At 46.1% G+C, this 20,897-nt stretch overlaps 1 protein-coding gene across 1 annotated transcript in view; it reads right to left on the reverse strand.

The window, feature by feature from the left end:
• The window catches only part of SNTG1 (syntrophin gamma 1), a 367,362-nt gene that overhangs the window by 120,829 nt on the left and 225,636 nt on the right, over positions 1-20,897 (reverse strand). The gene's annotated exons all lie outside the window — the stretch shown is intronic.

Consider the following 20,897-nt stretch of genomic DNA (forward strand, 5'->3'; position numbering starts at 1 on the left):
ATTTAACCCTCAATGGTGTGGTTGTTTTTTGGCTAAAGCCTACATCAGGGTGAAGCTGTCACACCAAGTGCATTTAACCAGCAATAGTCTGTTCATTTTTTGGCCATATACAAAATCAGGGGCAAGCTGCGCCTGTCACCAAGTGCATTTAACCCTCAATGGTGTGGTTGTTTTTTGGCTAAAGCCTACATCAGGGTGAAGCTGTCACACCAAGTGCATTTAACCAGCAATAGTCTGTTCATTTTTTGGCCATATACTAAATCAGGGGCAAGCTGCGCCTGTCACCAAGTGCATTTAACCCTCAATGGTGTGGTTGTTTTTTGGCTAAAGCCTACATCAGGGTGAAGCTGTCACACCAAGTGCATTTAACCAGCAATAGTCTGTTTATTTTTTGGCCATATCCCAGTCTAATTCTGTCACTAAATCCATACCGGTCACCCAGCGCCTAAATACTAGGCCTCAAATTTATATCCCGCTAAATCTGTCCTTAGTGCTGTAGCTGGGCGAGTTATTTAGTGTCCGTTCAAGCACATTTCTTGTTCTGGGTTGAAATACAATTCCCAATTTAGCAATTTCATAATTTAGTGGTTTCTGCTATATCAGAGCTATTTGAAATCTATCCCTAAAAGGGTATATAATATTCAAGGTGCACATTGGGTCATTCAGAATAACTTCACACACACCCGCTACTGTGTATTTCCAAGTCTAATTCTGGCACTAAACCCATACCTGTCACCCAGCGCCTAAATACTAGGCCTCAAATTTATATCCAGCTAAATCTGTCCCTAGTGCTGTAGCTGGGCGAGTTATTTAGTGTCCGTTCAAGCACATTTCTTGTTCTGGGTTGAAATACAATTCCCAATTTAGCAATTTCATAATTTAGTGGTTTCTGCTATATCAGAGCTATTTGAAATCTATCCCTAAAAGGGTATATAATATTCAAGGTGCACATTGGGTCATTCAGAATAACTTCACACACACCCGCTACTGTGTATTTCCAAGTCTAATTCTGGCACTAAACCCATACCTGTCACCCAGCGCCTAAATACTAGGCCTCAAATTTATATCCCGCTAAATCTGTCCTTAGTGCTGTAGCTGGGCGAGTTATTTAGTGTCCGTTCAAGCACATTTCTTGTTCTGGGTTGAAATACAATTCCCAATTTAGCAATTTCATAATTTAGTGGTTTCTGCTATATCAGAGCTATTTGAAATCTATCCCTAAAAGGGTATATAATATTCAAGGTGCACATTGGGTCATTCAGAATAACTTCACACACACCCGCTACTGTGTATTTCCAAGTCTAATTCTGGCACTAAACCCATACCTGTCACCCAGCGCCTAAATACTAGGCCTCAAATTTATATCCCGCTAAATCTGTCCTTAGTGCTGTAGCTGGGCGAGTTATTTAGTGTCCGTTCAAGCACATTTCTTGTTCTGGGTTGAAATACAATTCCCAATTTAGCAATTTCATAATTTAGTGGTTTCTGCTATATCAGAGCTATTTGAAATCTATCCCTAAAAGGGTATATAATATTCAAGGTGCACATTGGGTCATTCAGAATAACTTCACACACACCCGCTACTGTGTATTTCCAAGTCTAATTCTGGCACTAAACCCATACCTGTCACCCAGCGCCTAAATACTAGGCCTCAAATTTATATCCCGCTAAATCTGTCCTTAGTGCTGTAGCTGGGCGAGTTATTTAGTGTCCGTTCAAGCACATTTCTTGTTCTGGGTTGAAATACAATTCCCAATTTAGCAATTTCATAATTTAGTGGTTTCTGCTATATCAGAGCTATTTGAAATCTATCCCTAAAAGGGTATATAATATTCAAGGTGCACATTGGGTCATTCAGAATAACTTCACACACACCCGCTACTGTGTATTTCCAAGTCTAATTCTGGCACTAAACCCATACCTGTCACCCAGCGCCTAAATACTAGGCCTCAAATTTATATCCCGCTAAATCTGTCCCTAGTGCTGTAGCTGGGCGAGTTATTTAGTGTCCGTTCAAGCACATTTCTTGTTCTGGGTTGAAATACAATTCCCAATTTAGCAATTTCATAATTTAGTGGTTTCTGCTATATCAGAGCTATTTGAAATCTATCCCTAAAAGGGTATATAATATTCAAGGTGCACATTGGGTCATTCAGAATAACTTCACACACACCCGCTACTGTGTATTTCCAAGTCTAATTCTGGCACTAAACCCATACCTGTCACCCAGCGCCTAAATACTAGGCCTCAAATTTATATCCCGCTAAATCTGTCCTTAGTGCTGTAGCTGGGCGAGTTATTTAGTGTCCGTTCAAGCACATTTCTTGTTCTGGGTTGAAATACAATTCCCAATTTAGCAATTTCATAATTTAGTGGTTTCTGCTATATCAGAGCTATTTGAAATCTATCCCTAAAAGGGTATATAATATTCAAGGTGCCCATTGGGTCATTCAGAATAACTTCACACACACCCGCTACTGTGTATTTCCAAGTCTAATTCTGGCACTAAACCCATACCTGTCACCCAGCGCCTAAATACTAGGCCTCAAATTTATATCCCGCTAAATCTGTCCTTAGTGCTGTAGCTGGGCGAGTTATTTAGTGTCCGTTCAAGCACATTTCTTGTTCTGGGTTGAAATACAATTCCCAATTTAGCAATTTCATAATTTAGTGGTTTCTGCTATATCAGAGCTATTTGAAATCTATCCCTAAAAGGGTATATAATATTCAAGGTGCACATTGGGTCATTCAGAATAACTTCACACACACCCGCTACTGTGTATTTCCAAGTCTAATTCTGGCACTAAACCCATACCTGTCACCCAGCGCCTAAATACTAGGCCTCAAATTTATATCCCGCTAAATCTGTCCCTAGTGCTGTAGCTGGGCGAGTTATTTAGTGTCCGTTCAAGCACATTTCTTGTTCTGGGTTGAAATACAATTCCCAATTTAGCAATTTCATAATTTAGTGGTTTCTGCTATATCAGAGCTATTTGAAATCTATCCCTAAAAGGGTATATAATATTCAAGGTGCACATTGGGTCATTCAGAATAACTTCACACACACCCGCTACTGTGTATTTCCAAGTCTAATTCTGGCACTAAACCCATACCTGTCACCCAGCGCCTAAATACTAGGCCTCAAATTTATATCCCGCTAAATCTGTCCCTAGTGCTGTAGCTGGGCGAGTTATTTAGTGTCCGTTCAAGCACATTTCTTGTTCTGGGTTGAAATACAATTCCCAATTTAGCAATTTCATAATTTAGTGGTTTCTGCTATATCAGAGCTATTTGAAATCTATCCCTAAAAGGGTATATAATATTCAAGGTGCACATTGGGTCATTCAGAATAACTTCACACACACCCGCTACTGTGTATTTCCAAGTCTAATTCTGGCACTAAACCCATACCTGTCACCCAGCGCCTAAATACTAGGCCTCAAATTTATATCCCGCTAAATCTGTCCCTAGTGCTGTAGCTGGGCGAGTTATTTAGTGTCCGTTCAAGCACATTTCTTGTTCTGGGTTGAAATACAATTCCCAATTTAGCAATTTCATAATTTAGTGGTTTCTGCTATATCAGAGCTATTTGAAATCTATCCCTAAAAGGGTATATAATATTCAAGGTGCACATAGGGTCATTCAGAATAATTTCACACACCCGCTACTGTGCATTTCCAAATCTAATTCTGTCACTAAACCCATACCTGTCACCCAGCGCCTAAATACTAGGCCTCAAATTTATATCCCGCTAAATCTCTCGTTACCGCTGTCCTGTTGTGGCTGGGAAAGTTATTTAGTGTCCGTCAAAGCACATTTTTTGTTCTGGGTTGAAATACAATTCCCAATTTAGCAATTTCATAATTTAGTCGTTTCTGCTATATCAGAGCTATTTGAAATCTATCCCTAAAAGGGTAGATCATATTGAAGGTGCACATAGGGTCATTCAGAATAACTTCACACACACGCTTCTGTGCATTTCCAAGTCTAATTCTGTCACTAAATCCATACCGGTCACCCAGCGCCTAAATACTAGGCCTCAAATTTATATCCCGCTGAATTTGAATACAATACATTGGGCCAAATAATATATTTGTTGTTGTGGTGAACCATAACAATGAGAAAAACATCTAGTAAGGGACGCGGACGTGGACATGGTCGTGGTGGTGTTAGTGGACCCTCTGGTGCTGGGAGAGGACGTGGCCGTTCTGCCACATCCACACGTCCTAGTGTACCAACTACCTCAGGTCCCAGTAGCCGCCAGAATTTACAGCGATATATGGTGGGGCCCAATGCCGTTCTAAGGATGGTAAGGCCTGAGCAGGTACAGGCATTAGTCAATTGGGTGGCCGACAGTGGATCCAGCACGTTCACATTATCTCCCACCCAGTCTTCTGCAGAAAGCGCACAGATGGCGCCTGAAAACCAACCCCATCAGTCTGTCACATCACCCCCATGCATACCAGGGAAACTGTCTCAGCCTCAAGTTATGCAGCAGTCTCTTATGCTGTTTGAAGACTCCGCTGGCAGGGTTTCCCAAGGGCATCCACCTAGCCCTTCCCCAGCGGTGAAAGACAGAGAATGCACTGACGCACAACCACTTATGTTTCCTGATGATGAGGACATGGGAATACCACCTCAGCATGTCTCTGATGATGACGAAACACAGGTGCCAACTGCTGCGTCTTTCTGCAGTGTGCAGACTGAACAGGAGGTCAGGGATCAAGACTGGGTGGAAGACGATGCAGGGGACGATGAGGTCCTAGACCCCACATGGAATGAAGGTCGTGCCACTGACTTTCACAGTTCGGAGGAAGAGGCAGTGGTGAGACCGAGCCAACAGCGTAGCAAAAGAGGGAGCAGTGGGCAAAAGCAGAACACCCGCCGCCAAGAGACTCCGCCTGCTACTGACCGCCGCCATCTGGGACCGAGCACCCCAAAGGCAGCTTCAAGGAGTTCCCTGGCATGGCACTTCTTCAAACAATGTGCTGACGACAAGACCCGAGTGGTTTGCACGCTGTGCCATCAGAGCCTGAAGCGAGGCATTAACGTTCTGAACCTGAGCACAACCTGCATGACCAGGCACCTGCATGCAAAGCATGAACTGCAGTGGAGTAAACACCTTAAAACCAAGGAAGTCACTCAGGCTCCCCCTGCTACCTCTTCTGCTGCTGCCGCCTCGGCCTATTCTGCTGCTGCCGCCTCGGCCTCTTCCTCCGCCTCTGGAGGAACGTTGGCACCTGCCGCCCAGCAAACAGGGGATGTACCACCAACACCACCACCACCACCTCCGTCACCAAGCGTCTCAACCATGTCACACGCCAGCGTTCAGCTCTCCATCTCACAAACATTTGATAGAAAGCGTAAATTCCCACCTAGCCACCCTCGATCCCTGGCCCTGAATGCCAGCATTTCTAAACTACTGGCCTATGAAATGCTGTCATTTAGGCTGGTGGACACAGACAGCTTCAAACAGCTCATGTCGCTTGCTGTCCCACAGTATGTTGTTCCCAGCCGGCACTACTTCTCCAAGAGAGCCGTGCCTTCCCTGCACAACCAAGTATCCGATAAAATCAAGTGTGCACTGCGCAACGCCATCTGTGGCAAGGTCCACCTAACCACAGATACGTGGACCAGTAAGCACGGCCAGGGACGCTATATCTCCCTAACTGCACACTGGGTAAATGTAGTGGCAGCTGGGCCCCAGGCGGAGAGCTGTTTGGCGCACGTCCTTCCGCCGCCAAGGATCGCAGGGCAACATTCTTTGCCTCCTGTTGCCACCTCCTCCTTCTCGGCTTCCTCCTCCTCTTCTTCCACCTGCTCATCCAGTCAGCCACACACCTTCACCACCAACTTCAGCACAGCCCGGGGTAAACGTCAGCAGGCCATTCTGAAACTCATATGTTTGGGGGACAGGCCCCACACCGCACAGGAGTTGTGGCGGGGTATAGAACAACAGACCGACGAGTGGTTGCTGCCGGTGAGCCTCAAGCCCGGCCTGGTGGTGTGTGATAATGGGCGAAATCTCGTTGCAGCTCTGGGACTAGCCAATTTGACGCACATCCCTTGCTTGGCGCATGTGCTGAATTTGGTGGTGCAGAAGTTCATTCACAACTACCCCGACATGTCAGAGCTGCTGCATAAAGTGCGGGCCGTCTGTTCGCGCTTCCGGCGTTCACATCCTGCTGCTGCTCGCCTGTCTGCGCTACAGCGTAACTTCGGCCTTCCCGCTCACCGCCTCATATGCGACGTGCCCACCAGGTGGAACTCCACCTTGCACATGCTGGACAGACTGTGCGAGCAGCAGCAGGCCATAGTGGAGTTTCAGCTGCAGCACGCACGGGTCAGTCGCACTACAGAACAGCACCACTTCACCACCAATGACTGGGCCTCCATGCGAGACCTGTGTGCCCTGTTGCGCTGTTTCGAGTACTCCACCAACATGGCCAGTGGCGATGACACCGTTATCAGCGTTACAATACCACTTCTATGTCTCCTTGAGAAAACACTTAGGGCGATGATGGAAGAGGAGGTGGCCCAGGAGGAGGAGGAGGAGGAGGAGGAAGAGGGGTCATTTTTAGCACTTTCAGGCCAGTCTCTTCGAAGTGACTCAGAGGGAGGTTTTTGGCAACAGCAGAGGCCAGGTACAAATGTGGCCAGCCAGGGCCCACTACTGGAGGACGAGGAGGACGAGGATGAGGAGGAGGTGGAGGAGGATGAGGATGAAGCATGGTCACAGCGGGGTGGCACCCAACGCAGCTCGGGTCCATCACTGGTGCGTGGCTGGGGAGAAAGGCAGGACGATGACGATACGCCTCCCACAGAGGACAGCTTGTCCTTACCCCTGGGCAGCCTGGCACACATGAGCGACTACATGCTGCAGTGCCTGCGCAACGACAGCAGAGTTGCCCACATTTTAACCTGTGCGGACTACTGGGTTGCCACCCTGCTGGATCCACGCTACAAAGACAATGTGCCCACCTTACTTCCTGCACTGGAGCGTGATAGGAAGATGCGCGAGTACAAGCGCACGTTGGTAGACGCGCTACTGAGAGCATTCCCAAATGTCACAGGGGAACAAGTGGAAGCCCAAGGCCAAGGCAGAGGAGGAGCAAGAGGTCGCCAAGGCAGCTGTGTCACGGCCAGCTCCTCTGAGGGCAGGGTTAGCATGGCAGAGATGTGGAAAACTTTTGTCAACACGCCACAGCTAACTGCACCACCACCTGATACGCAACGTGTTAGCAGGAGGCAACATTTCACTAACATGGTGGAACAGTACGTGTGCACACCCCTCCACGTACTGACTGATGGTTCGGCCCCATTCAACTTCTGGGTCTCTAAATTGTCCACGTGGCCAGAGCTAGCCTTTTATGCCTTGGAGGTGCTGGCCTGCCCGGCAGCCAGCGTTTTGTCTGAACGTGTATTCAGCACGGCAGGGGGCGTCATTACAGACAAACGCAGCCGCCTGTCTACAGCCAATGTGGACAAGCTGACGTTCATAAAAATGAACCAGGCATGGATCCCACAGGACCTGTCCGTCCCTTGTCCAGATTAGACATTAACTACCTCCCCATAACCATATATTATTGGACTCCAGGGCACTTCCTCATTCAATCCTATTTTTATTTTCATTTTACCATTATATTGCGAGGCTACCCAAAGTTGAATGAACCTCTCCTCTGCCTGTGTGCTAGGCCTAAATATATGCCAATGGACTGTTGCAGTGGTGGGTGACGTGAAGCCTCATTCTCTGCTATGACATGCAGACTAATTCTCTGCTGACATGAAGACAGATTCTCTGTTACGGGACCTCCCTCCTCTGCCTGGGTGCTGGGCCTAAATATATGCCAATGGACTGTTGCAGTGGTGGGTGACGTGAAGCCTGATTCTCTGCTATGACATGCAGACTAATTCTCTGCTGACATGAAGACAGATTCTCTGTTACGGGACCTCTCTCCTCTGCCTGTGTGTGTGCTGGGCCTAAATATATGCCAATGGACTGTTGCAGTGGTGGCTGACGTGAAGCCTCATTCTCTGCTATGACATGCAGACTAATTCTCTGCTGACATGAAGCCAGATTGTCTGTTACGGGACCTCTCTCCTCTGCCTGTGTGTGTGCTGGGCCTAAATATATGCCAATGGACTGTTGCAGTGGTGGCTGACGTGAAGCCTCATTCTCTGCTATGACATGCAGACTAATTCTCTGCTGACATGAAGACAGATTCTCTGTTACGGGACCTCCCTCCTCTGCCTGGGTGCTGGGCCTAAATATATGCCAATGGACTGTTGCAGTGGTGGCTGACGTGAAGCCTCATTCTCTGCTATGACATGCAGACTAATTCTCTGCTGACATGAAGACAGATTCTCTGTTACGGGACCTCCCTCCTCTGCCTGGGTGCTGGGCCTAAATATATGCCAATGGACTGTTGCAGTGGTGGGTGACGTGAAGCCTCATTCTCTGCTATGACATGCAGACTGATTCTCTGCTGACATGAAGCCAGATTGTCTGTTACGGGACCTCCCTCCTCTGCCTGGGTGCTGGGCCTAAATATATGCCAATGGACTGTTGCAGTGGTGGCTGACGTGAAGCCTCATTCTCTGCTATGACATGCAGACTGATTCTCTGCTGACATGAAGCCAGATTGTCTGTTACGGGACCTCTCTCCTCTGCCTGTGTGCTAGGCCTAAATATATGCCAATGGACTGTTGCAGTGGTGGCTGACGTGAAGCCTCATTCTCTGCTATGACATGCAGACTGATTCTCTGCTGACATGAAGCCAGATCGTCTGTTACGGGACCTCTCTGCTCTGCCTGTGTGCTAGGCCTAAATATATGCCAATGGACTGTTGCAGTGGTGGGTGACGTGAAGCCTCATTCTCTGCTATGACATGCAGACTGATTCTCTGCTGTCATGAAGCCAGATTGTCTGTTACGGGACCTCTCTGCTCTGCCTGTGTGCTAGGCGTAAATATATGCCAATGGACTGTTGCAGTGGTGGGTGACGTGAAGCCTCATTCTCTGCTATGACATGCAGACTGATTCTCTGCTGACATGAAGCCAGATTGTCTGTTACGGGACCTCTCTCCTCTGCCTGTGTGCTAGGCCTAAATATATGCCAATGGACTGTTGCAGTGGTGGCTGACGTGAAGCCTCATTCTCTGCTATGACATGCAGACTAATTCTCTACTGACATGAAGCCAGATTGTCTGTTACGGGACCTCTCTCCTCTGCCTGGGTGCTGGGCCTAAATTTATGACAATGGACTGTTGCAGTGGTGGCTGACGTGAAGCCTGATTCTCTGCTATGACATGCAGACTGATTCTCTGCTGACATGAAGCCAGATCCTCTGTTACGGGACCTCTCTCCTCTGCCTGTGTGTGTGCTGGGCCTAAATATATGCCAATGGACTGTTGCAGTGGTGGCTGACGTGAAGCCTCATTCTCTGCTATGACATGCAGACTGATTCTCTGCTGACATGAAGCCAGATTCTCTGTTACGGGACCTCTCTCCTCTGCCTGTGTGTGTGCTGGGCCTAAATATATGCCAATGGACTGTTGCAGTGGTGGCTGACGTGAAGCCTCATTCTCTGCTATGACATGCAGACTAATTCTCTGCTGACATGAAGACAGATTCTCTGTTACGGGACCTCCCTCCTCTGCCTGGGTGCTGGGCCTAAATATATGCCAATGGACTGTTGCAGTGGTGGCTGACGTGAAGCCTCATTCTCTGCTATGACATGCAGACTAATTCTCTGCTGACATGAAGACAGATTCTCTGTTACGGGACCTCTCTCCTCTGCCTGGGTGCCGGGGCCTAAATATCTGAGAATGGACTGTTCCAGTGGTGGGTGACGGGAAGCCAGATTCTCTGCTATGGAACCTCTCTCCAATTGATTTTGGTTAATTTTTATTTATTTAATTTTTATTTTAATTCATTTCCCTATCCACATTTGTTTGCAGGGGATTTACCTACATGTTGCTGCCTTTTGCAGCCCTCTAGCTCTTTCCTGGGCTGTTTTACAGCCTTTTTAGTGCCGAAAAGTTCGGGTCCCCATTGACTTCAATGGGGTTCGGGTTCGGGACGAAGTTCGGATCGGGTTCGGATCCCGAACCCGAACATTTCCGGGATGTTCGGCCGAACTTCTCGAACCCGAACATCCAGGTGTTCGCTCAACTCTATTTATAAGTGCAGGGAAAGGATAGGAAAGTGATTTACAAGTGCAGGGAACTAATATTTGGGGATCCAAATAGTCATTAGACAGCTCTGTCATTCCAGCGTTTTGTTATTGGGCTGCAAGTGTTATGTTGGAAAGCCTTTAGTGGCTTATATCTTAGTATCTTATTCAGTATGACAAGAAAAATATATGCGCATTTCACTTCTGCAGTTATTTCTGTTGAAAGCGTAAAGGGGCGTATTACAGTACAACAAGAAAAATATATACACACTGTTGCAGTTATTTCTGGTCAAAGCATATAGGGGGGTATTTCAGTAAAATAAGAAAAATATATACACACTGCTGCAGTTATTTCTGTTGAAACCGTATAGCGACGTATTTCAGTACTACCATAAAAATATATCTGCACTGTTGCAGTTGTTTCAGGTGAAAGCGTAGTGGTGTATTTCATTACTGCAAGAAATATATATAAGCACTTCACTCTTTATTTTTTTTTGTGGTCAAAGCGTATAGTGGCCTAATTCAGTCCAACAAGAAAGATATTTTGTCAGGTCACTTCTGCAGTTATTTCTGGTGAAAGCGTATAGTGGCATTTTTCATTACTGCAAGAGATATATATAAGCACTTTACTCTCTATTTTTTTTTTCCTCTGGTCAAAGTGTATAGTGGCCTAATTCAGTCCAACAAGAAATATATATTCTCAGTGCACTGCTGTATTTATTTCAGTTAAAAGCGTATAGGGGCGTATTTCTGTAAAAAAAAGATAAATATATACGCACTGCACTGTTGCAGTTATTTCTGGTGGCTCCCAGTGTCATCTAGCGGTCGTGTCTTGACCAGCAACCCTGCGGTTATTGATTGGTTAACTCAGTCATCCAAGTAATCCCAAGTGACATCAGACACCCCCAGCCAACAGTAGGTGGGTTTGTCAGACACAACCCTTAGTTGGCATGGCCCTATGCCCTCACCTGTCCTCAACCTGCCTCTGGCCTCTTCTGTTCCATCACTGCAAGAAGTACTACATGCAGTGGTCTCTGCTTCACTTTTCAGAGAGGATGAGCTACTAGAGGACAGTCAGCAGCTACTGTCCAGCCAAGATGTGGAGGAGACATACACCGCTTCCTCAGCTAGACGGGCAAGTAGTGATGAGGAGCTTCTGTTGCGAGTGGTCAGGCTCCAAACCCAGAGACCATGGAGGAGGACATCAGTGATAAGCAGACACTACTCAATGTTGATGAAGCCGATCACACTTGGGAGCCGGGTGAAGAAGAGGCTTTGTCCTGCACCTACTCCTCGTCAGTCATTCCGTCAGCAATTGCCAAGAGACAGCAGTATGCGTGCACGCATCCAACGGTGCAGAAGCTGAACGTGTTCCTGTCCAAGTTGCTGGTGCTTCAGTCCCTCCCTTTCCAAGTGGTGGACTCTGCACCTTTCAGAGAACTGATGGCTTGTGCCGAGTTGAGGTGGAGAGTTCCAAGCCATCATTTCTTTGCGAAAAAAGCAGTACCAGCCCTGCACACACATGTAGAACAGAAGGTGGACCGCTCATTGAGCCTTTTTCTTCCCATTTTTTCAGATTATTTTTTTATATATATATATTTTTTTTTATCAGTACACATGATCCCTTCTTGCTTCTAGCTTGTGGGCCAATAAGAAGGCTGCAATATACTTGACTTAGTAGTGATGAGCGGCAGGGGTCATATTCGAAAATGCACGATTTTTTTTTCTTGAAATGAATCGGCAAGGTAATGATTGTGTAATATGCGAATTTTCGTAATTCTAATTTTCGGATTTTAATTTTTATTGCGAATTTTTCAACTTTTAGACAAAGAAGATTATAGCACTATATTAGCTAAATTGCTCTATATTCGTTTTTTTCGACTATTCGCTATATATTCTTGCTTTAGAATATTACAAATATTCGAAAAAACAAAGTTATAGCAATATAGCGAATATTCGGAAAAAAAACTAATATAGAGCAATTTAGCTAATATAGTGCTATAATCTTCTTTGTCTAATAGTTGTAATTTTTTTCTCATCTGAAGTTCAGATTGGAAAAAAATTACAACTATAAAAAAAAAGATTATAGCACTATATTAGCTAAATTGCTCTATATTAGTTTTTTCCGAATATTCGCTATATTGCTATATATTACAAATATTCGAAAAAACTATTATAGCAATATAGCGAATATTCAAAAAATCGAATATAGAACAATTTAGCTAATATAGTGCTATAATCTTCTTTGTCTAATAGTTGTAAGTTCGCAATAAAAATTTGAATCCGAAAATTCGAATTACGAAAATTCGCATATTACACAATTATTACCTTGCCGATTTTTTTCAAGGGAAAATATCGTGAATTTTTGAATTTTCGAATATTCGACGAATATTCTAAAAAATATTTGCGAAATATCGCGAATTCGAATATGACCCCTGCCGCTCATCACTACCCTGTACCTCACAGTCAGCGGACACATTTCAGCCAATCACCATACCCTCCCTCCCAGACCCTCCCACCGCCTATCAAAAAGCAAGGACAGCATCCATCTTAGATTAATTCTGAAGCTGCAGTGTCACAAAGTTGTAATCGCAATGCGATTAATACAGGTTATATTAATTGCATTGCAATTATAACTTAGAGCTGGGTTCCTAATGGTTATATTGATAGAATATAACGAAGATTGAGAATATAGTGCTATATTCGTTGTCAATTCTAGCAATACAACCATTAGGAACTCAGATCTAAGTTGTAATCACAATGCGAATAATGCAGGTTATATTAATCACATTGCAAATTCAACTTAGAGCTAAGTTCCTAATTGTTGTATTGCTAGAATTGACGAATATAACGAATATAGCACTATATTCTCAATCTTCGTTATATACTAGCAATACAACCATTAGGAACCCAGCAGCTCTAAGTTGAATTTGCAATGCGATTAATGTAACCTGCATTAATCGCAGTGCGTTTTCAACTTAGAACTTCTGCCGCCTTCCGTGCTCATGGAGCGTCCCCATCACCATGGGAATGGCTCCATGCTAGAATGTACTGTCGGATTTGAGAAAGTTGAAATTGCAATGCGATTAATTCAAGTTCTATAAATCGCATTGTGATTTCAACTTAGAACATCTGCCGACTTCCGTGCTCATGGAGCGTCCCCATCACGATGGGAACAACTCCATGCTAGAATGTACTGTCGGATTTGAGAAAGTTGAAATCGCAATGCGATTAATTATAGTTCTATAAATCGCATTGCTATTTCAACTTACCACACTCTGCGTCAACTACGGAATTTTCCATGGGAGTTTTGCCATGGATCCCCCTCCGGCATGCCACAGTCCAGGTGTTAGTCCCCTTGAAACAACTTTTCCATCGCTATTGTGGCCACAAAGAATCCCTGTGGGTTTTCAAATTCGCCTTCCTATTGAAGTCTATTGCGGTTCGCACGTTCGTGAACATTTGCGAAAATTTGCATTCGCCGTTCGCGAATAGAAAATTTTATGTTCTCGACATCTCTAGTTCTCAGCCTTCACTGCAGGGACAAGTCACAGTGCCCCTCCAGAATACTACATGTGCAGGGCTCGGCGGTGTCACGCTGTTCTGCACCTGGTTTGCCTTGGTGAACGGAGTCACATAGGGGAGGAACTGCTACATGTAATGCATCAAGAAATCGAATCCTGGCTTTCTCCACGACAACTCAAAATCGGAACCATGCTGATCGACAACGGGAAGACCATTGTGTCAGCGCTGCATCAAGGAAGGCTTAACCATGTGCCCTGCATGGCACAAGTGTTCAATCTGGTTGTCAAGCGATTCCTGAAGTCTTCCACCCATCTGCAAGACATCCTAAAAATGGGCAGGAAACTTTGCATGCACTTCAGCCACTCGTATACCGCAAAGCACACCCTCCTTGAGCTGCAGCGGCAGAACGGCATCCCCCAACATAGGTTGATATGCAACGTTTCCACCCATTGGATTTCCACCCTCTATATGTTGGACTGACTATACGAACAGAAAAAAAGTACTCCACTGTGTAACTTTGATGTCAGTCAGTGGCAGCTCATGCGTGACACCTGCGTTTTTCTCAGGCCCTTTAAGGACGCCATGTTATTCCATTGCTTCATGTCCTGGAACAGATGCTGGTAACAATGGCTGGTCAGGAGACGTGGCACCTCGATCTTACGGCCACATGAGCCCTGTGGGGGATGAACGGGAATTGGAGGAGGAGGACATTGTAGAACAGGCAATGTGTAGCGAAATGGGTGGTTTTTCTACTCAGCTGACAGTAAAGGACGAGCAGGAGCAGCCAGAGAGAAAATAATTTTTTCTCTGCAATATAATTGCAGTTGCCTGCTAGCGTGTGTCAGGCCCACAGCGTGTACTGTGCCCACTACTGCCAGTGCCTCTGGACACACCGTGGCAGTATACAGTGGAGATGGAGGCAGGGAGTCCTTCCGAGTCACTTGCACAAATGCACGATACATGCTCACTTGCTTGCGTAGTGACAGACGAATTGTCACCATTCAGCAGAGGGATGACTTCTGGCTCTCTACCTTGTTGGACCCTCGCTACCGGTCCAAAATGGGGGCCTTTTTTACAACCACCGAGAGGGAGGACAAACTGACCTACTACAGAGACATCCTATGTAGTCAGTTGGCTGCTGCCTATCTGCGCCATCGTTCATAATTTTGCAGGTATGACCGGGGGGCCCTCTGCGCTCACGTTCCACTGCCATGGCTGCTAGGGAGGGGTGGGGTGGAGGAGCAGTACCAGCTCCATCAGCAGCAGCCTGAGTCTACAGTTTCGGATGAGAAGCTTTATTCACCCGCATAGTGAAGAAACTACTCACCAGCAGCAACAGCAGGTACACCTGGAGCAGGACCTGAACCAGCCGGTGGTGGCATACTTGGATAGCACCCTGCCACCCCACATTGAAGATCCACTGGGCTACTGTGTAGCCAAAATGGATTTGTGGCCGCAACAGAGTTTGCCCTGAAAAAGCTGTCCTGCCCGGCCAGTAGTGTGGCATCAGAGTGGGTGTTTAGTACGGTGGGGGCCATAGTTACCCCAAGGAGATCTCACCCGTCTACCCAAAATGTGGAGAGACTGACCTTTGTCAAGATGAATAAGGCGGGATCAGCCATGATTTCCAACCACCAATTCCTGATGCATCAGACTAGATAATCTATGGTGCCACACCAACACTCTGATACAAGACACTGGTTTCTTATTTCCTGCCTCAGCTACTATTCTGATGCTGCAACCTGCCTGATGCCACACATCTGATGCCAAGTGCTTTTTATTTCACCCACCTTCGTCAGCGGATACTGGTATTGCCACCCACCGCCCCACTCTGTTACCGGGTCACTTTGTGGTCACCTGATGCAGCTTCTGCTGCCATCTCAGGACTATGTCACCTTGTAACTCTGTGGTATCTTCCTGATGCTGCTGCTGCTGCTAAGGCCATCTCCACATTATGTCACCTTAACACTCTGTGGTCTCCTCCTGCTGATGCCATATCCACACTATGTCACCTTGCTACTCTGCGGTATCCTGCTACTGCTGCCTTCTCCACACTATGTCACCTTGCCACTCTGTGGTGTCCTTCTGCTGCTGCTGCCATCTCCACACTATGTCACCTTGCCACTCTGTGGTCTCCTTCTGCTGCTGCCATATCCACACTATGTCACCTTGCCACTCGGTGGTGTCCTCATGCTACTGCCATCTCCACACTATGTCACCTTGCCACTCTGTGGTCTCCTCATGCTGCTTCCATCTCACCACTATGTTATAGGTCCACTATGTGGACTTCTCATGCTGTTCTCACCCTCCTCACTTCATGATTGGTCCAGTATTTTGGCTTTCGGCCTGGCTGACATAATAATTTATTTGACCTTTTTTCTGATCTGTCAGAAGGAAGGAAAAATGAGACGCACAACGGATCCTGTCTGTGTAGCAGCTAGGGCTGAAACGATTACTTGATTGAATCAAGTAATTCGACACAAATAAATACTCAATGAAAATTTTGTGACCATCGAGCGGGAGTGAAGCGCTTGCTATTACTTACCGCTCCGTGGTCACCCTCCGGCCCGTACCGCACTGCACTGGATCCTGACGCATCGTCAGGTCATAGTACACATAAGCACGCACTATGACCCAACGCTGTATGATGTCAGGATCCAGTGCAGAGCGCGGAGAAGAAGAGGAAGGAGCTGTGAAGCGGAGCCCCTACAGATAAGGTAAGTATTTTATTTCACTGGCGCTGGGGACATGGCACAGAAGGGGGTCAGCCGGCAATGGATGGCATTGAGGGGCAGATGGGAGTGGGGGACATGGAGGGGCTAACTGATGGCAGTGGGGGACATGGAGGGGCTTATCTGATGGCACTGGGGGAGTGGGGACATGGAGGGGCTGATCTGATAGCACTGGGGGACATGGAGGGGCTGATCTTATGGCACTGGGGGACATGGAGGGGCAGATCTGATGGCACTGGGGGACATGGAGGGACTTATCTGATGGCACTGGGGACATGGAGGGGTTTATCTGATGGCACTAGTGGAGTAAGGGACATGGAGGGTCTGATCTGATGGCATTGGGGGAGTGGGGACATGGAGGGGTTGATCTGATGGCGCTGGGCGACATGGAGGGGTTGATCTGATGGCATTGGGGGACATGGAGGGGCTGATCTTATGGCATTGGGGGACATGGAGGGGCTGATCTGATGGCACTGGGGGAGTGAGGGACATGGAGGGGCTGATCTAGTGGCACTGGGGGACATGGAGGGGCTGATTTGATGGTACTGGAGGAGTGGGGACATTGAGGGGCTGATCTGGTGGCACTCGGGGGAGTGGGGGACATGGAGGGGCTGATCTGATGGCACTGGGGGAGTGGGGGACATGGAGGGAATCATCTTATGGCACTGGGGGAGTGGGGGACATGGAGGGGCTGATCTAGTGGCACTGGGGGACATGGAGGGGATGATTTGATGGCACTGGGGGAGTGGGGAGAGCTGAAGGCACTGGGGGAATGGAGCTGATGGCACTGGGGTGGGGGAGCTGATGGCACTGGGGGATGGTGGTGCTGATAGCACTGGGGGAACAGATGCACTTGGGCTGATCACACAGGGGGGAACAAAGGGTGTTGGGGACTGATGGCAGGGGGTCTGATGAGTTTTTATAAAGGAAAACATTTTTTCTTATTAGATTACTCGATTAATCATAAAAATTATCGATAGAATACTCGATTACTGAAATAATCATTTACTGCAGCCCTAGTAGCAGCTGTAAGGCCTGTATGGTCCCATCAGAATTGGCTTATGATTTGGTAGCCAAAAGCAGGAGTGGGTATAAAACACAGAAGACATGCAAATATTCCATTCATGTGTCATCTCTGTTTTGCATCTACATTTTATAACCACCTCTTCCCCCATCTAAATCCACCCCCAATATTCAACTTTTTATTTTTCCTCGTACATCCAAAACAAGGGCAATGGTTACTCTCTTCAGGAATAACTTTTCAAGTACAGCAGACCATTACTGACCCAGAGGGCAGGTATTTAATTCTAGTAGGCACCCTTCAGGATGCATCCATCTGCATTATAAACTCTTATGCTCCTAATAAACATCAATAAACTTTTTCAAAACCTTAGCTGAAGTAATTGACCCCTTAGAATACCATTACCTAATTTGGTGTGGAGACTTTACCTTTGTACTAAACACCACCCTTAACAGGTCCTACACATCAGACTCACAAGACACGCGTGAGAAAAAACAGAGCATTAATGACACTATGCATACATTATTCTTAGCAGATACCTGGAGAAAGCATAATGGACCAGCCAGGGGTTATACATTCTACTCCTCTGCGCACCACTCTCCCACCCATATAGATATGATTCTATCCTCAGCTAATACGTTCCCACTTCTTGTGTATAGTAGACATATTGTCTCAGCATGGTCCGACCATGATATTGTTTTTTCAGTTTTTGATTTTACATCCAAAAGGTCAGTTCCTTTCACCTGGTGCCTAAATAAGGCCTTAATCACTGATACTACAGTCCAGACCCAGATTACCACTGATCTGACTCACTTGTTCAGTGGAAATGCCACCACAGACTCCTACCCTCACTGGGTATGGCTATCCCATAAAGCTTTCATCAGAGGCAAATAAATAGCAATAGCGTCAAAGAGGAAGAGAGACAGGGACCAGACGCAGACCTCCCTGGAATCTAAATTAGCCAGGCTAGTCCATGCTCACCAACAACACCTATCCTTGTACCTACATAAGGCCATTAAAGTCACTAAATTGCATCTATCTTATCTCATAGGATAGATAAAGCTCTATGCTGGACCAAAGCGAAATACTATAAGTGGGCCAACAAACCTGAAAAGTTTCTGGCTAGAAGGCTCAAAACTTAGCAAGTCCTTAGGATTCAAACTCAAGAAGGTCAGGTCATGAGTAACCCTAACAGTATATACAATACCATCACTAACTTCTACCAAGCTCTCTACAGGCACCAACAGCGTCAATCCCCCACACTCACTGATGCTTTTCTTTCTAAAGCTAACTTTGCCAAACTTATCCCAGAGGTGCTACAGCAGCGTAATAGGGAGATATATGTTACTGAAGTCAAATTACCCTCAAATGCCTGAAACTAGGGAAGGCCCCTGGCCCAGATGCCCTGACTGCCCTCTATTAAAAAAAAAATCTCTACAATCGTTACTCCTCACATTAGGACCTACTGCAACCACCTTCTTCAGGGCCATGCGATGCCTGCTAAGTTCCTTGATACTCTCATAACAGTTATTCCCAAACCTAATATGAACCCCCCCTCCCCAGCCGACTATAGGCCGATATCTCTTTCAAACCTTGACGCCAAGATTTTTACATCTATTTTAGCTTGCAGACTAAATGAAATACTCCCCATCTCGTCCATCCGGATCTGGTGGGATTCATTCCCCAACGTGAAGCCCCTGATAATGTTCGCAAAACATTGCGAACATGTTCGCAAAATACTCAATGTAATCCTCAGCCCCCTTTGCTTTAGCAATCCTCAGCCCCCTTTGCTTTAGCAATCAAACGTCTAGATGCCCTTATACGGCAAAACCCCAATATCACAGGGATTTCTATCGGGACTCAGAAATTAAAGGTGAATCTATTTACAGATTACCTGCTACTCACAATCACTAAACCAGCTATTTATCTTCCTAACCTTCTGCAAGAGTTCTCTAAAGCCTCTGGTTTGAAAATAAATGCCTCTAAGTCTGAGGTCCTCCATTGTAACACTCCTCCCAACACCATTGCCCTAGTAGAATGAGAATTTGGCTTCTGTACCTACCCCAATAAACTATATTATCTAGGCATTTATCTCACTCCCCAACTGTCCAATCACTATAGAGTGAACTATCTCCCCCTCTATCAAGAGATCAGGTCTGATATGGGCAAATGGGACTCGCCTCTATTAACTTGGTTATGCAGAATTCATGCCACCAAAATGGTAATTTTACAGCGTTTGCTATACCTATTTAGAACTCTGCTAATTCCAATCCCCCTGGTAGATCTCCACCAGCTCCATCGAGACCTTTCATCCTTCATCTGGGCACATCGAAGGCCAAGGATTAAGCTAGAGGTCATGTTCCTACACAAGCGAATAGGAAGCCTCTAAGTCCCCAATTTCATTAAGTACTATAAAGCAGCACGACTAGACAATTCCTCCTGGTCCATGGTCGTCAACGCCCTCCAATGTGGGTAGCCCTAGAGACGTCCATGATCACCCCCTCTCCTTACCTTAGGTCTAGGGCCCTGTTATCTTTTTACGCCCTACAACTATGGAGGTCTGTATGCTTTAAGGCTGGTCTCCAGTCAAGACCTGCTCCCCTCACCACACTTTTGGACAACCTGGTTTTCCCACCGGGGGAGGACCTGGGGGCTTTCTCCTGGTGGTGCGCCAATCGCCTGACATGTATGCATGACTTCCTCATTTCTGGAAAATTACCCTCAACATCCCCGCTGACATCCAAACACTCTATCCCCACATCGGAGGATTACAGACTGGTCCAAGCATTGTCCTTTTGGCGGTCCATCATTTGTACCTCCTCGTCCATTGCATACACTCCTTATGAACGTTTCATTAGTTTATACAGAAATCTAGTACTTATAACCTGTTATATCATTACTTTCAAGAAGGGCATTCAGGTCCTTCTTGAACATGTTCAATTGATCAACTATCATAACTACTTAAATAATAATGGTGAAACCTTCTCTCCTCTCGAGGTAGAGGATGGATTCTTGTCATGGTTACAAGTCTGAGATTAGAAAGATCTCTTAACTGTCCACTCTTATATTTGTCCATTGTTATTAGATTGCTTATCAGCTGCCATTTTTAAATTTAATAGCCCCAAAAGTTTAATAACTTGTCCTGGTACAGTTATCCAACCATTTCCTTTAATACCTGAGTTGCCATCCTCTGCACCCACTCGAGTTTAGCTATGTCCTTCTTATATACAGGTGGCCAAAATTTGACACCATGAGTCAGATTTACTATTGTGAATTTATCAAATATTTGGAACAATTTGTACCAAAAACTGAATTTATCAAGTTTTTTAGACCATTTTCTTGCCTTTTTACACATCATCCTGCAAAGATATGGGGTTTAGTGGAAAAGGTGTGTGACTTTGCTGGAAAAGGCATGACCTAGGCCTCATGCACACTATTGTTTTTC

The sequence above is a fragment of the Bufo gargarizans genome, chromosome 5, assembly GCF_014858855.1.
Source record: "Bufo gargarizans isolate SCDJY-AF-19 chromosome 5, ASM1485885v1, whole genome shotgun sequence".
Taxonomy (NCBI): domain Eukaryota; kingdom Metazoa; phylum Chordata; class Amphibia; order Anura; family Bufonidae; genus Bufo; species Bufo gargarizans.